Raw genomic sequence first — 14,789 nt, 5'->3', positions numbered from 1 at the left:
CGTGCTAAGGTTTAAGTCGCTTGCTCTAGTGGTTTTGGTGGATTTGGATTTTTTGAGGTGGAGCATGTCCATTAATTCCGGGTTGGACATGGCCTTGTATGTCAGGCACATGTCACCTCTGAGCAGACGGTATGCGACTGAATAGAGCTGGAGTTTCTTCAACCTGGCAGCATATGACAGATTTTGGAGTCCCTTTATCCTTTTGGTGAGGAACTTTTGGGGTCTCTCCAATTGCTGCAGATGTCGGGTGAGATACATCCCGAATGGGGCATTGTACTCTATCATTGGTCTGATAAGTGAAGAGTACAGGGGAACAATGACCTCACTAGATCTGGATGTGAATCCCTTCATGATCAGGTAGGCAATGTAGAAGGTCTTTCTAACCACTTTAGCAACGTGAGTGTCAAAAGAAAGGCCACTGTCAACCTGGGTCCCCAGGTCCCTGATAACCTCTTCTGTGCTTAGTGGATTGCCACCTGTATGGTAGCTTGGGGTTACCTTGTTTTTCCCGAAGGGTATGACTATACATTTTTTGGCATTTAACTTCAGGCCATGGCTCTGGCACCAGCTATCTGTTTCCTTGAGTCCCTTATGAAGGATATCCATGTCCGATGCACTTTCCACTATGGCGCCCAGTTTGCAGTCGTCTGCAAACTTTGTCAGCCAAAGTCCTCCCATGTTGGCCTGTACTTCTGAGAAGTAGATGCCGAACAATAGGGGGCCAAGGACCGAGCCCTGTGGGACACCACTTGTGACCGGCTTGGAGTCTGACATAGCGCCAGCAACTCTAACCCTATGGGTTCTGTCCTTATGCCAGTTTGCAACCCATCTTGTGACATATGGGTTTACATTTAAGCTGTTAAGTTTTTCTACAATACCCGAGTGGGGTATTGTGTCGAAAGCCTTTGCAAGGTCAAGGTAGGCTGTATGGTCTGCCTTTCCCTCATCAATGGCCTTGGTGACTGTTTCGAAGAAGTCGACCAAGTTCAAAAGGCATGATCTGCCCTTGACGAAGCCAAACTGGGTCTGGTCCAATGTCTGCAAGTCCCCTATATCTTTGTTTATGAGCTCCATTATCATCCTCTCCATAGCTTTGCAGACTAGACTTGTTAAGCTTATGGGGCGGTAATTACCAGGGTCCGTAGAGGCACCGCCTTTGTGGAGTGGGACCACAGTTGCCGTACGCCACTCCTTGGGCACGTATCCTGTGGTAAGGCTGAGATTAAACAGCTGCCTTATGTGCGGGTTTAATTCCTCATTTAGCTCGTGTAGCACACAGCCGGGGACACCATCCGGTCCCATTGATGCTGTGTTTTTAGCTTTAGAGAGAGCAGCTTTCACCTGCGCATTTGAGATGTCTGGGAGGCTACACTCCGCTGGGATAGTTATCTCTCCTTTAGGGGGGGGGTGAAGTTTGCACTGAACCTGTCTGCCAGTATGTTGGCAATGTCTGTGGGTTCAGTGATTTTTGTATCATTTTGGACTAATTCTGAGCATATCTGGGAGTTTTCACCCAGGTTCCTAACATAGCTGAAAAAGGCCTTATGATTGTCCTTTGAATCCATGGCAATTTTTCTCTCAAAATTGGCCTTAGTTGATTTTATGAGTGCTCGTATTTTTTTACTAATAATGATCAGGGGTGACTTCCCTTTTATGGATTTTGTTCTATCATGTAATAGCTTTCTCCTCTTATTGTAAAGTTTGGACATATAGGTCCGGATCCAATCCATCGGATCCAACTTGGCTGGTAGCAAGCTCGTGGCAACCAAAATGCTCTTGGGTACTTCCCCTTTTCTATTGTGCATCTCTCCCCATTACCTCAGATCTCGTTTGCTGCTTTGCAAAGTCATAATCCGATCAACTAGTTGTTGGGTCAGGTTGTATACTTATAAGTCTTTATCGTTAATAATAATAATTTTTTTTGTGTCATTTTTCTGTCTCTTCCTTGTAGCTTAGAACCTTTTCTTACAAGTAACCACTTTATTTAGGCTAATTTCTCTTCTCCCTTCCTTTTCCGTTAGTAACCTTTTTTTATAGGTTACTCCTCTTTTCTCCTTTACGTTTTTAGGTAACTCTTGGGCTACTATTGTTAGTAGTTTCTCCCTTCTCTGTATCTTTTATATATTAAAAAAAAATCTCTTTGCTGTCATTATCACGTTTCCCTTGTGTGTGCGAGTGTTTGAGTGGACTCTCTGCCTTCCTTTATTTCCATCATGGCAAAGAAGCAAGAGAAACCGTCTGGTTTCAAAAAATGTTTGAAGTGCAGGCATAAAATCCCAGTTAGCAACTTGTACTCTCTTTGTGTATATTGCCTTGGACCCCTTTACTTAAAAAGAGGATTGTGCCATATGCCGTTCCTTTAATCACAGAGCTCTAGTTGAACGTAAAAACAAGCTCATTCTAAGGGGTATGTTGCCTTCAGCATTTGGAGAGGCTATTTCTAGAGGTAAATCTGGTCTCTCAGACTAAATCAACTCGTGCGAGCCCAGCTTCTTCTTTGTCCTCTAGATCTTCAGACAAAAAAATAGACCCTCTTTGGCACTGACAGATGTTTCAGAGCTGAAGCCTAAAATTTCAAAATCATCTAGTCCTGATGAGTCTGTGATGCAATTGGAGCCTTCGGCTCTGACCTCTACTCTGTTGGATCAGACAATTTCGGCTGTGATCCTAGGATGGATCAAATCTGTTGATGTCAGATAAGATGACCAGTCCTTTTAAGCCTATTTTCACCTTACAAAGGACTCTGTCCTCTCGGTCTTATGAGCCGGTTCCATAAAGGGTGCCGTCTCCCTTTCTTTCAAGACCTAAAATCCCCTTCCACCTCATCCTACCATTTGACCAGGAGCCTAACTAAAGAAGATGTGGAACAGTTGGTGCAGAATATTTTGTGGGCCCAGGGTATCACTAAGTACCTCTCATCCTCAACCCTTAAGGCTCCAGGCCTGTCCAAACTGTCAACACCCCTCTTCCTCCTCCCCCGATTGCAGGGCAAGCTTCGGAGTTGTCCGATCTGATGCACCTGGTGCCTTTTAGCTCTGATCCGAAGATCTTTTAGCTCTGATCCGAAGATGTCCTTTTCCTTGGATCAGACTTTCACTTGGAGCTTATCTGCTTTTTGGAGCCAGAGAGTTTTCGGAGCCATAATGAACCTCAAGTGCACTTGTCTCCCAAGTCTTTGGAGCATTCAATGCGCCTCAGGTCTTCAGCAAAGGTGAGCTTGGCTCTGGCTTCAACCCCATGTGAGCTGTCTTCTCGACTGATGGGGACCCTATCCCGAAAACATGGTTTGTCCAAGCCGGAGTCCTCGTGCAGTCAGCTTTTGGAGCCTTGGAGAGGGCTATAGCTGCCTTTGCAACTAAGAAGTCACCTGGCCCCTTGGATCCACTAACCCAACAGGATACCTTTTGTGCCTCTTTTCATTCCAGGTTCCACAGTGATTGCGGGACCACAAACACAAGGACACCCTTTGGGTACCCTTGACTCTTCTGATACTTCCCCAGATGACCACACTGAGGAGGTTCCTAGGAAGAGATTATGCCAGAGGAAGCATTTGGACTCCACGGAGGAGTCAGCCACAGAAGACACTGACTTTGATGAGGGTGAAAGATCCTTGTGGGTCGCCCCCTGAGGAAGTTTCCTCTGTGGAGATTCAGGAGCTTCTGAAACAGAAAGATGGCTGTCAGTCCAGCAATCCTTCACCTGAGGAGTTGGTGTACCTTGCTGTCTTTGGTTCTCTCCCATCTACATCCTGAGTGACTGTCCACCAGTGAACTCATTGGTTTGGTCTCATGGTGACCGTGGGAGACCCCAGACATTATGGGGCCTGTCCACGGAGACCAAGTAAAATTATAACCACTCCCTCAGATAAAGCTTTCTGGAAAAAGGAGGTTCCCATAGATGCCATAGTCATGGTGGCAGCGACAAAGAAGGAACTCTCCAAGAAAAGTTCTACGATCCTTCCTACTAATAATGATTCCAGGATGATGGCTTCTTTGAGTCAGTCACCAGAGCTGTGGATGAAGGCAAGGTGATTCATGCAGCCTACCTTGATCTGGTCAAGACCTTTGATACCATTCCCTCTTAGGAATCATAGAAAAACTCACTAAGCTAGGCATCATTCCCTATATCACTAGGTGGGTTGCAAACTGGCTCACAGGTAGAACCCACAGTCTGAAAGTAGCTGATTCCAAGTCAGACTGCCAACCAGTCACAAGTGGAGTCCCACAGAGTTTGGTCCTGGGTCCTCTCCTGTTTGGTATCTGCTTCTCTGAAGTCCAGGCCAACACGAAAGGACTTTGGCTGACAAAGTTCGCAGACGATTGCAAGTTGGGAGCTATTATTAACTCCCCGAGTGATGTTGACATCCTACAGAAAGGCCTCACTGAGACCAACAACTGGTGTCAGAACCATGGCCTTAAGCTCAATGCCAAAAAATGTGTCATCATCCCCTTGGGGAAAAACCCTGTTCCCATGAATTACCACATCAATGGTAGTCCACCGAACACAGAAGGCGTTATGAGAGATCTGGGAACACAGGTTGACAGAAATCTCTCTTTTGACCACCACATTGCCGCTGTGGTCAGAAAGTCCTTCTATGTGGCACATCTCATTACTAAGGGTTTTGTATCCAGGAAGAAAGAGGTCATTGGCCTAATGAGGGAAGAGTAGAGGGAGACAGTCATTGAGTACAATGCCCCATTTGGCATGTACCTCAGTAAACACTTGCAACAACTGGACAGGCTGCAAAAGTACCTCACAAAGAGGATCCTAGGCCTTAAACATTTGTCCCATGTGGACAGACTAAAAACACTTCAACTATTCTCTGTCTCATATCGTCTACTTTACACAGAGGCTATCTCTGCTTGACTTACAAAGCCATGTTTGACCCAGCTCTGTTAGAAATGCTACATCTAAAGAAATCCCAATCCCTCCGCACCACACACTCCAGAGTCCTCCATCTCATTACCACACTCAGCAGAACATGCTGGAGGAACAGGTTCATAACCCAGAGACTGTCCATGCTGTGGCATAGACTTCCCATACATGTCAAGCAGAGCACCTAACTGGCCCTCTTCAAGAGAAATCTTGATGAGTGGATGGGAAATAGAAAATTCATCCCAGGGATCACTCCAATGGCACTGGGAACTAAGGTCTCGTTGCACGATGCCAGGGTAATCCTACGGGCTAGGCTTGTAAAGGCCCGAGGGCCATTAGCCTAGTACACACTTATGAACTCCTGGATAAATGTGAGAAGCATGTCTTCTGGTCAGCAACCTTTGCTTTGCGGTCTCTGAATTAGATTCTACAGGCTTCCAGAGAGGACCTTAAGTTCTTTTTCAAAAATCATGTAGCTGATCATTCAGCTATTTCTCTTTCCTTAGACGAACCTTTTTACCTACTGTCTAATGCTAATGTTCTACCTTTAGACAAGGATAGTGGGGCTACGGTTAAGTGGGGAAAAAGATTTATACTTCTAGACTGGCCGTCAGGGCAACAAATTATCAGACACAGATGATCAAACACCTTTTATCTAGCTTTAACAATTTAAACAAGGCAGTGATGGACATAACAGGTACAGAATCTAGGCAGTCACTTTTGTCCTTGGTAAATCAGTCCATTCAAGTGGCTAGGCATAGTATTAAATACAGCTGTGTTGCTGTTGAGGCCTCTTCTAGATCAGCTGCTAGTGGTAGAGTCATTCATAGATACACCTGGGTGCAAAACCAGCTCATGCCAGAAGACTTCAAAACTAAGTTCCTTGATTCCCCCATGACAAAACCTTTTCTTTGGACCACAGGCAGCTAGCCTATTTAAAACCTTGGAGGAACAAGGTAAAACTATGAAAAAATTGCAAGACGTTCTTTTCTTACCTCTGTGCCCAGATACCAGAGGAATTATAAAGCCAAATATTTTTCTTTTAGAAGGGAACATAGCCTTTCTCAGAAGCACAAGGAGACACCCAGGAAAAAATTTCCAGAAAAAATATGAAAGAAAACTCCGATCTGGGCATCCTCCCTTCTCCAGTAAGTCACTGTGACTATCTTTCTCACCCCTCTAGCTTGGTCCTAATCTTCCCCTCTCCAAATGATTCACTCAGTCTATCTCAAACTGGGAAAAGATGACCTTAGACAAATGGGTACTGTCAGTCATAAAAAGGTTTCTTTATGTCCTGGAAGGAACTCCCACTTTTCAAAGGTATCTCATCTCCACCCCATAACCAGTTAAATATTTGTCTTCCCATCCTTTGAGAACTACAGTCCCAAAGCAAGTTAAATCCAGTTCCTCTTCAGTTTGTGGGATAAGGATTTTATTCCAGGCTGTTTCTGGTTCCAAGAAAAGAAGGGCAGTGGAGACCCATACTGAATCTTCCCAAAACTTTCCTCAAAAGTGCCTACTTTCAGAATGCTTTCCCTTCAGGTACTGCTTCACTTCATCCTCCCACAGGCACTTCTTGTTTCCCTGGATCTGAACAATTCCTGCCTGCTTATCCCCATAATTCTTCCTTCAGGAAATTCATAAGGTTCTTTACTGGCTCATCTCACTTTCAGTTTACTGCTTTGCCTTTTGGACTTTCCATAGTCCCCGGAGTTAATCACAAAGTGCCTAGCATCTGTGATAGCCTTTTGCAGGACTCAAAGAATTCAGATATTTCCCCGCTTATATGATCTGCTTATGTGGGCCTTTTTGCCTCAGATCTTACTGTAGCACCTTCAGTTCACTCTCAATCTCCTGCAAATGGGATTCACTGTCAGCTTCAAAAAGTCTTCCCTTTGCCCCACTTAAAGCTTAGTCTTGTTGAGTTGTACACTGGACACAAAAACATGCAGGCCTTCTTGTCTCAGGAAAGGGTACAGAACCTTATAATTTACCTCCAGTCCCTAACCTTTCTCAAAGCCTTTCCAGCCATGGAGATTCTAAGAGTAGTAGAATTCATGAGAACAACCATACCAATGCTTTCTTTAGCCAGGTTGTATATGAGGAAAATTCAGGGGTTCCTGAAAAATGTATGGCCCCAGCACTATCATCCTCTAGACACACAGAGCTCCCTCATGTCTTGTCTCAAGAGGGAGACCCTGTGGTGGGTGACACAGGTGAACCTTAATTCAGGGTTACCTTTCAAGGTACAGAACCCAAGTCAAGAAATGTACACAGATGCCTAAGAAGAGGCTTAAGGGACATGGATGGGCAGCCAAGAGGTCTAGGGAATTTGGCAATCTATCTTGAAGGAAGGACACATCAGCCTGAATGAGATGAGGGCTGTCATTCAGGACTTTCAATTTTTGCCTGCCCCAAGAAACTAGGGCCATTATGTGTGCAGACAGCATTAACACCATATAGCGTATAAACAAGCAAAGAGGAACCAGGTTGTACAGGTTATGCAGGTTGTTTGAGACTGCTTGGAACCTGGCTACCCAGATGGGTATGTGCTTTGAAGCAGTATACATTCCATCACAGGACACTATCCTGGCAGATTCTTCCAGTAGGTCCATTTAAGCCCCCACCCCCCTACACACACAAATGCACTTTCAACAGACAAGTCTTCCTAGGCATAGTTCATTGATAGGAAACACCACCAATAGACTTATTTGTCTTGGAGAGAAACGAGTAGCTTCCTCTCTTTTTACACCATGACTCCTTGCCCATTGGCATGGAGGACAGATGCACTCCCCTTTAATGGGCAAGGAAGTTTCTTTATGCCCTCCCTTCACTTCCTCTACTAATAAAAGATGTTCTGTAGTCCTATCTCGCCTTCATTCTTGCATATGGGTTCAGAGCTGATCCTCGGCTCCGACTCAGCCTATTACAAAGCTCAAAGTCTCTTAGCTGGCTTGTGGCTAGGTAGGTATCCCATAGTGCACTAGTACAATCCCCAGATCTCGTTTGCCGCGTCTACGAGTTCAAAGTGCTTCTTGCTTGGCTGTGGCTAAGTTCAACATTTTTTTTTTATTCACATTTACTGATATTTCTTGATACTTTTAGCAAGTTATACTTAATATTAGTGTTAGTTATCTTATCGGTAGTGTTTAGAAGTGTTTGCTATTTACTTAGTTTTTGAGAACTTGTTGGCCGTTGGGCCCTTGTTGTTCTTTGTGTGGTATCCTGTGTGCTAGTTTTTCTGATACTGTTAATATTTACATAGGTCCGCGTTTGTGTTAGAATCTTGTTTTTCGCATTTTCATACCTTAATATTTCTGTGCAGTGTTTTGTGCTGGTTTTTGACACAGTTTGTTCCCGTAGGTCCGTGTTTGTAGAAGAGCCTTTATTTCACAATTTTATAGATTAATAATCGTGTGCAGTGTTGTTTGTCTCATACTTTGCCTGCTGCTTAAGATTCTAGTTTTCTCTGGCTTAGCTTCTGCCTCCTTTCCAGCTAGGTCCGTTTAAGTTCGAGGACCTAGTCCTTTTTGGTTTCTCTTTTCTGTTTGTGTGGTTTGTTAGGGCTGGGCCTGAGTCAGAATACCTAGTCCTCTTTGTGTTTGGTGTGTACCTGTCTTAGGGTGAGGCCCATTTAAATTAGAGGACCTTGTCTTCCTTCTTACTGTTTATAGAGCTCTTACAGCCACGTCTAGAGCGTCCAAAGACCACAAACCTTCGGGTTTTAAAAAATGTATAAAGTGCTCCCAAAAGATGTCAATTACAGATGGCCACAGTAATTGTGTTTATTGCCTTGGAGCCATTTACTTGCAGGAAACTTGTTCCTTCTGTCACTTCTTTAGCTCCAGAGTTCTCCAGGAGCGAAAGAACAAGTTAATTCTGAAAGGTCTCCTCAAGCCTTCCTTCGAGGAAGACTTAGCAAGCTCTTCTTCATCGTCAAAGTCCCATTCATCTAGAAAAGAGAGGGTCAAGTCAGCCAAGAGACATTCTCTGGCACCGACTGATGTTCTTCGTGTTTCACTGTTGCAGTCATTATATTTGGGTAATCTGCTGGCAGGTTGCCCTCAGTCGGCCTGATTAACAAAGTCTTGGGTCCTGCGTCGGTTGCTGTCCCTTCTTCCATGACGTCAGATTGTCAGGGGTATAAAACATGCAGCTGACGCCATTTTCATCAGTCTTTCTTGCCACGTGGTGCCCGAAGCAGAAGCAGTTCACAAGTGCCAGTCGGCTGTCTCCTGAAATTTTTGTTTTTGAGTTTCAGAACCGAAGTCTTCAACCTAAAGATAAGTACCCCGTTGGGAAAACGTTTTCTTGCTCCTTACCAATGTCAGTAAAAGTTAATAATTGTATTACTTGTAGGAAGCAAATACCTCATAAGGATTTTCATTTGTTCTGTATTCCTTGCCTAGGCCCTGACCACAACTTGCCTTGCTGTCGGTTTTGTGCTAAATTTAATCAATGCACTATTAAGCGTCGGTATATTTTTGCATCAAAATGGTTTGGCTCAAGATTTAGCTATCCAGAAATGTTGTTGGTTAGCAATTCGACTTCCGGAATACCTAAAAAGCACAAAGAAAAAGACACAGACCGTCGAGGTCCAAAACCGACGACGAAGCTTCTCCTAAGCCAGTCGCCGGTTTGCCGATACTCAGTGAGGTGTTTTCGCAGCCCCTGAAACCCACTACTTTTGATTCGCAGGCCTCTACTGAGACCCATTTGGAGTCCGGTATGCCGCGAGACACTTAAGTATTGAACCCGAGGATGTCTCTACCTTAGATGGGTCCGGAGCCGATGAGCAGGCACTGGCTTCTGAGGGTGTTTTCAGGCCTAAAGATTTGTTTATTAAACTGACGCCATCTTCAAAACTAAGGCCAAAATCAACTTCTATGTCTAAAGAAATGATGCTTAGGCCACGTGCACAGGCCCCTATGCCTAAAAAACAAATGATCAAAATGGCTGAGGATTTAATTACCTTGATAAGGGGTACCCATCCCCCTCCTGCTAAGAGGCCTAGGCAAGGCACTGACTATGAATCATCAGATCAGGTTTCTATTTCTTCTGATTCCTCTTCTGATCAGGAATTATCTGTTCCACCTTATGAGGACTCTGATGCAGAAGATTCCATCCCTTCTGCTTCTCCTCCTGAGGATTTTTCTTTTGGAGAAACTTTGCATACTTTAAGGGAACACTTTCACTGGGAGAGTCAGGATTTCTCAGAATCTAATAAGAGGCTTAGGGATTTCCTTCTTCCACCTCAGCATAGGCCTTTGGCTATACCTCCTGTTCTAGACATTGTTGATGATGTTTTGTTAGAATCCAGCTTGGCTCCTAATTCCCTGTCTCCGGCTCCTAGTAAGCCAGACAGATATTACAAGGTTCCTGACTCCCACAAATTCCTTTTTAAAAACCCTACTGCTGACCCTGAAACCATTTCTCAGGGTCCCAAGGGTGTTGAGGCTTCTACTGCTAAAAATCCTACCCCTTCTGATAGAGACTCCAGGGCGCTGGATAGATGGGGTAAGAAGGTTTATACATCTGCAACCTTGGCAATCAGGGCTTTAAACTGTCAGTTTCATATGCTTAAATATCAGCAGCATGTCATGGGCTTACTTAAACAGAAAATGATGTTGATTTCTGACTGTGTGGAAATAGAGTTGCAGGATTTATTGCATTCAGCTGAACAAGTTGGAAAGCATACTTTGCAGTGTGGTTTTGATTCCTTGGAGGCCTCTTGCAGGGCCGCTGTAACTGGATTTGTGATAAGAAGGCATGCTTGGCTCAAGGAGCAAAACATGCCTGATCATGTTAAAGCAAAATTGTTGGATGCTCCTTTACAACAAGACAGTCTATTTGGTAATAAGGCAGAAGAAGTTTTGAAAAAGATGGAAGATAAAGCTAAATCTATGCAAACTGTAAAATATTTCCTACAAGTGTAGCCACCCAGGTTCAGTAGGCACTGGCCTACTAAGAACTTGTCCTTTCCAGTACCCACCAGAGTCGTTCGGGTCAAACCCAGACATTCCAAAGGCTCCAGGTTTCAGTCACAAGGAACTTCTAGAACAAAACAATGGGGTGCCTCCACCTCCAAATCTGGAAGTAACAAGGCACCTTCCTACGGTAAACAGTCTCAATGACTTTCCACTGCAATCACCAGGCACTTATCTTTTGGCTGCCCCTTTGGGGGGGAAATTGGCACTTCATGCATGAAACTGGCAGCTAATTACCCAGGACAAGTGGGGGATACAGATTTCATTTCCACAAGTTGCCAACGCCAAATGGATGGCCATATCTGCCCCCAAATCAGTAGGCAGAGGCCCAGAAACAAGTTATGTCCCTCATGAATATGGGGGCTATTCAACCAGTACCAGAAAAGGAAGAGAGACAAGGTTCTTATTCAAGACTTCCTGGTACCCAGAAAAGACAAATCATGGTGTCCAATTCTGGACTTATCCATTCTAAATACATTTCTGGACATTCCAATGCTGACTCTACAACAGTTACTGCCTATGCTAGGCAAGGATTCCTTGTTGGTAACTCTAGACTTAAAAGAGGCTTACCTGCATATCCCAATCAGGGAATCTTGCAGAAGTTACCTCTGCTTCAAAGCAGGTTATTTGCATTACCAGTTCTCTGCACTGCCCTTTGGCTTATCTACTGCACCCAGGGTCTTCACAAAGTGCCTGGCACCAGTAATTACATTTTGCAGACAAAGAAACATTCAAATTTATCCTTACCTGGATGATTGTCTAATTCACGCAGAAAACAGAGACACTCTTCTAAAACATCTGGCGTTTGTAAAAAGACTTCTAACTTGTCTAGGGTACACCATAAACGAAAAGAAATCACAACTGGTACCTTCTCAAATAATTACATTCTTGGGTGTAAGCTTGAATACAACTGCCCAGATGACCTACCTTATGCCAGAAAAACAAATTCAATTGATGCCTTACTTCAATCAAGTGGCCACAAAAATCCAGCTATCTGCAAGACAAATTCTGCAGGCCTTCGGGTTCATGGCCTCCTGCATCCTAATAATTCCATATGCAAGACTGCATATAAAGAAACGTCAATGGTACCTAAAAAGCTTATGAAGTCAACATTGTCAAGGCCTGCCACCAAAACAAGGGACTGTCATTCACTCCACCCCCTGCCGCCCAAACCCTTACTACAGACGCATCAGATTATGCTGGGGGGGGGGGGGGACGCATCTGGCAAGGGAGATGCATTCAGGGCCAATGGAGCCCAAATCAAATGCACCTACATATCAACCAGAAAGAAATGCTAGCTGTACAGAACGCTCTGACAGCCTTCAAGGACTATCTTCATCCAGGACAACTACTGATAAAGGCAGACAACACCACAGTCATGTGGTATATAAACAAGCAGGGGGGTACCCATTCCTACCCCCTTTGCAGACTAGCCATGGCATTGTGGAACACGGCCTTGACTTAACAAATACACCTACAAGCTCAGTTCCTGCCAAGAAAGCAAAATACTCTGGCAGACGCACTAAGTAGAAATCTTATGGACTCACACGAATGGAAACTGGATCCACAAATCTTCAGCATGTTGACACACAAATGGTGGAGCCCAGACATAGATCCTTTTTCTCACCCCAAAATTATCAGTTGGACAAATTCTGCACAAGAATTCATCACAAGAAAGCTTGGAAAGTGGATGCTCTGTCCTTCATCTGGAAAAACCTATTAGTCTATGCCTTTCCTCCTCTGCCTCTGCACTCCAAGGTCTTACTAAAAGTCAGACAGGAAACAACAAAAATTATACTGATTGCTGCAGACTGGCCTCGCCAACACTGGTACCCGCTCCTACGCAATATGTCATACCTTCCTCAGTGGTACCTGCCTCTGACACCTTACCTACTGTCTCAGCAGAACTATCAAATTTTGCACTCAGCTCCAAACTCTGAATCTTGCAGCATGGCTAATCAACTAATTTCACCTGTTACATCTCTCAGCAAACCTGTGATGGATGTCATTTTGGGGGCTAGAAGGCCTAGTTCTAGAAAATCTAATGCGGACAAATGGAAAAGATTCTGTGCCTGGAACCAAGCACAAGGAATAAGCACAGCAATGCCCAATATTCCTCAGATTCTGCGATACTTAACTGAGATGCTTCACAAGGGCCTATCTTTTTCTTCTATAAAAGTCCATGCCTCTGCCATTTCAGCTCATTACAACACAGAGGCTCCCCTCTTTTCTCATCCTTTGCTAAAGCAGTACGTTAGAGGGGCCAAAAATTTAAGACCTCCCAGGAAGAGAGCCAGTTCCTGCATGGGGCCTCAAATTTTGTTTTGGAAAAACTCCCTCTACCTCCTTTTGAGCCAACTGCTCCTGCAGATTTAAAATTTCTCTCCTGGAAAACAGCTTTTCTTTTAGCAGTTACTTCAGCTAGATGGATTTCAGAATTACCGGCTCTTATGGCAGTGGAGCCTTTCATTATTTTTCATCTGAACAGGGTGGCTCTCAGGACCAATCCATCTTTCATGCCTAAGGTGGTATCCAGTGTGGCTCTTAATCAGACCATTCATCTGCCAACTTTCTTTCCCAGTCCACAGAACAAGGGAGAGCAGATTCTGCATTCACTGGATGTGCACAGACAACTTAGATTCTACTTAAACAGGACAAAACCTCTAAGAAAATCTGAGCAACTATTGGTGGCATTTGCTGCAGGGGAAGAGGGAAAACCTATTTTAAAGCAGACTATTTCTAAATGGATAAGCCATTGTATTCATGTCTGCTATGTGCACCATGGTAAACCTATCCTCAAGGGGATCCAGTCTCATTCCACCAGGGCTGCATCTACTTCTGCAGCCTTTCTCAGAGGGGTTCCTACCAGAGACATTCTAGAAGCTGCTACCTGGAGCTCACTTCATACGTTCACCAAACATTACCATTTACCTCTCTTCTCTAAATCCAGAGCTGGCTTTGCCACTGCTGTCCTGCAGGGCCTTATAGCTGCTCCTAGTTCTGTATAACTCCATCCTCCTAACCATAGCTTTGGGAATCTACCCAAATGTAATGACTGCAACAGTGAAACACGAACAACATAGTACAGTTGTGTACACTTACCATAAATTTAGATGTTCGAGTGTATTCACTGTTGCAGTCCTGGTTACCCACTCTCCAGCCCCCTGTTTTTTCTCTTACTATACCGCTTCTTTCTTTTAATATGCTTACAAGCCTTTTTGGTGCATTTGCTTTTGATTGGAGGTATATTGTTTATGTTTTAAATTATAAATATATATATATATATATATATATATATATATATATATATATATATATATATATATATATATATTATGCTCCCCATTTGGGGGGCAGCTGACATCTGGGGCAAGAAAAACTGATGAAAATGGCGTCGGCTGCATGTAGTTGATATTGACACTGCAGTGTCGGGCCCAAGCCTTTCGGAGCCGACCACTTTAAAATTGCATTGGTCCAGAGATCGGTCTCCCCAACCTTAAGATCTCCCATTTTACAGAGATCCAGATAACCTACCCTGTCATCCATGTCCTTTAAGAGCCTGTCAGAAGAAGATGTGGAAAAAGTAGTGCTTAGACTCTTGAAGTCATCTTCTTCCTTCAACTTTTTCCAGTTAGGGGTCACCACAGCGGATCACCTCTCTGCTCATGATTGGCAGTGAAGTTTTACAGTGTCGAGTTGCTAGCCTGGCGCCCAACCTTCCACAGAAGGTACACACATGCACGCAATCACACCTATGGCCAGTTTAGAGTGTCCGAACCACCTACAGCATGTCTTTGGGATGTGGGAGGAAACCAGAGCACCCGGTGGAAACCCACGTGACCACGGGGAGGACTTGCAGACTCCGCACAGAAGGCACCCCAGCCAAGAATCGAACCGGAGAATCTTTTGCTGTGAGGCATCAATGCT

The 14,789-nt window shown here is 44.4% G+C and overlaps 1 protein-coding gene across 1 annotated transcript in view; it reads left to right on the top strand.

The window, feature by feature from the left end:
- The window catches only part of LOC122792761, a 1,018,830-nt gene that overhangs the window by 626,138 nt on the left and 377,903 nt on the right, over positions 1–14,789 (top strand). The window lies entirely within an intron of this gene.

Source organism: Protopterus annectens, chromosome 2.part0 (assembly GCF_019279795.1).
Source record: "Protopterus annectens isolate FY-2018-M chromosome 2.part0, PAN1.0, whole genome shotgun sequence".
Taxonomy (NCBI): Eukaryota; Metazoa; Chordata; order Ceratodontiformes; family Protopteridae; genus Protopterus; species Protopterus annectens.
Note: the sequence above shows the minus strand (reverse complement) of the source record. Positions and strands in the feature narration are given on the sequence as shown.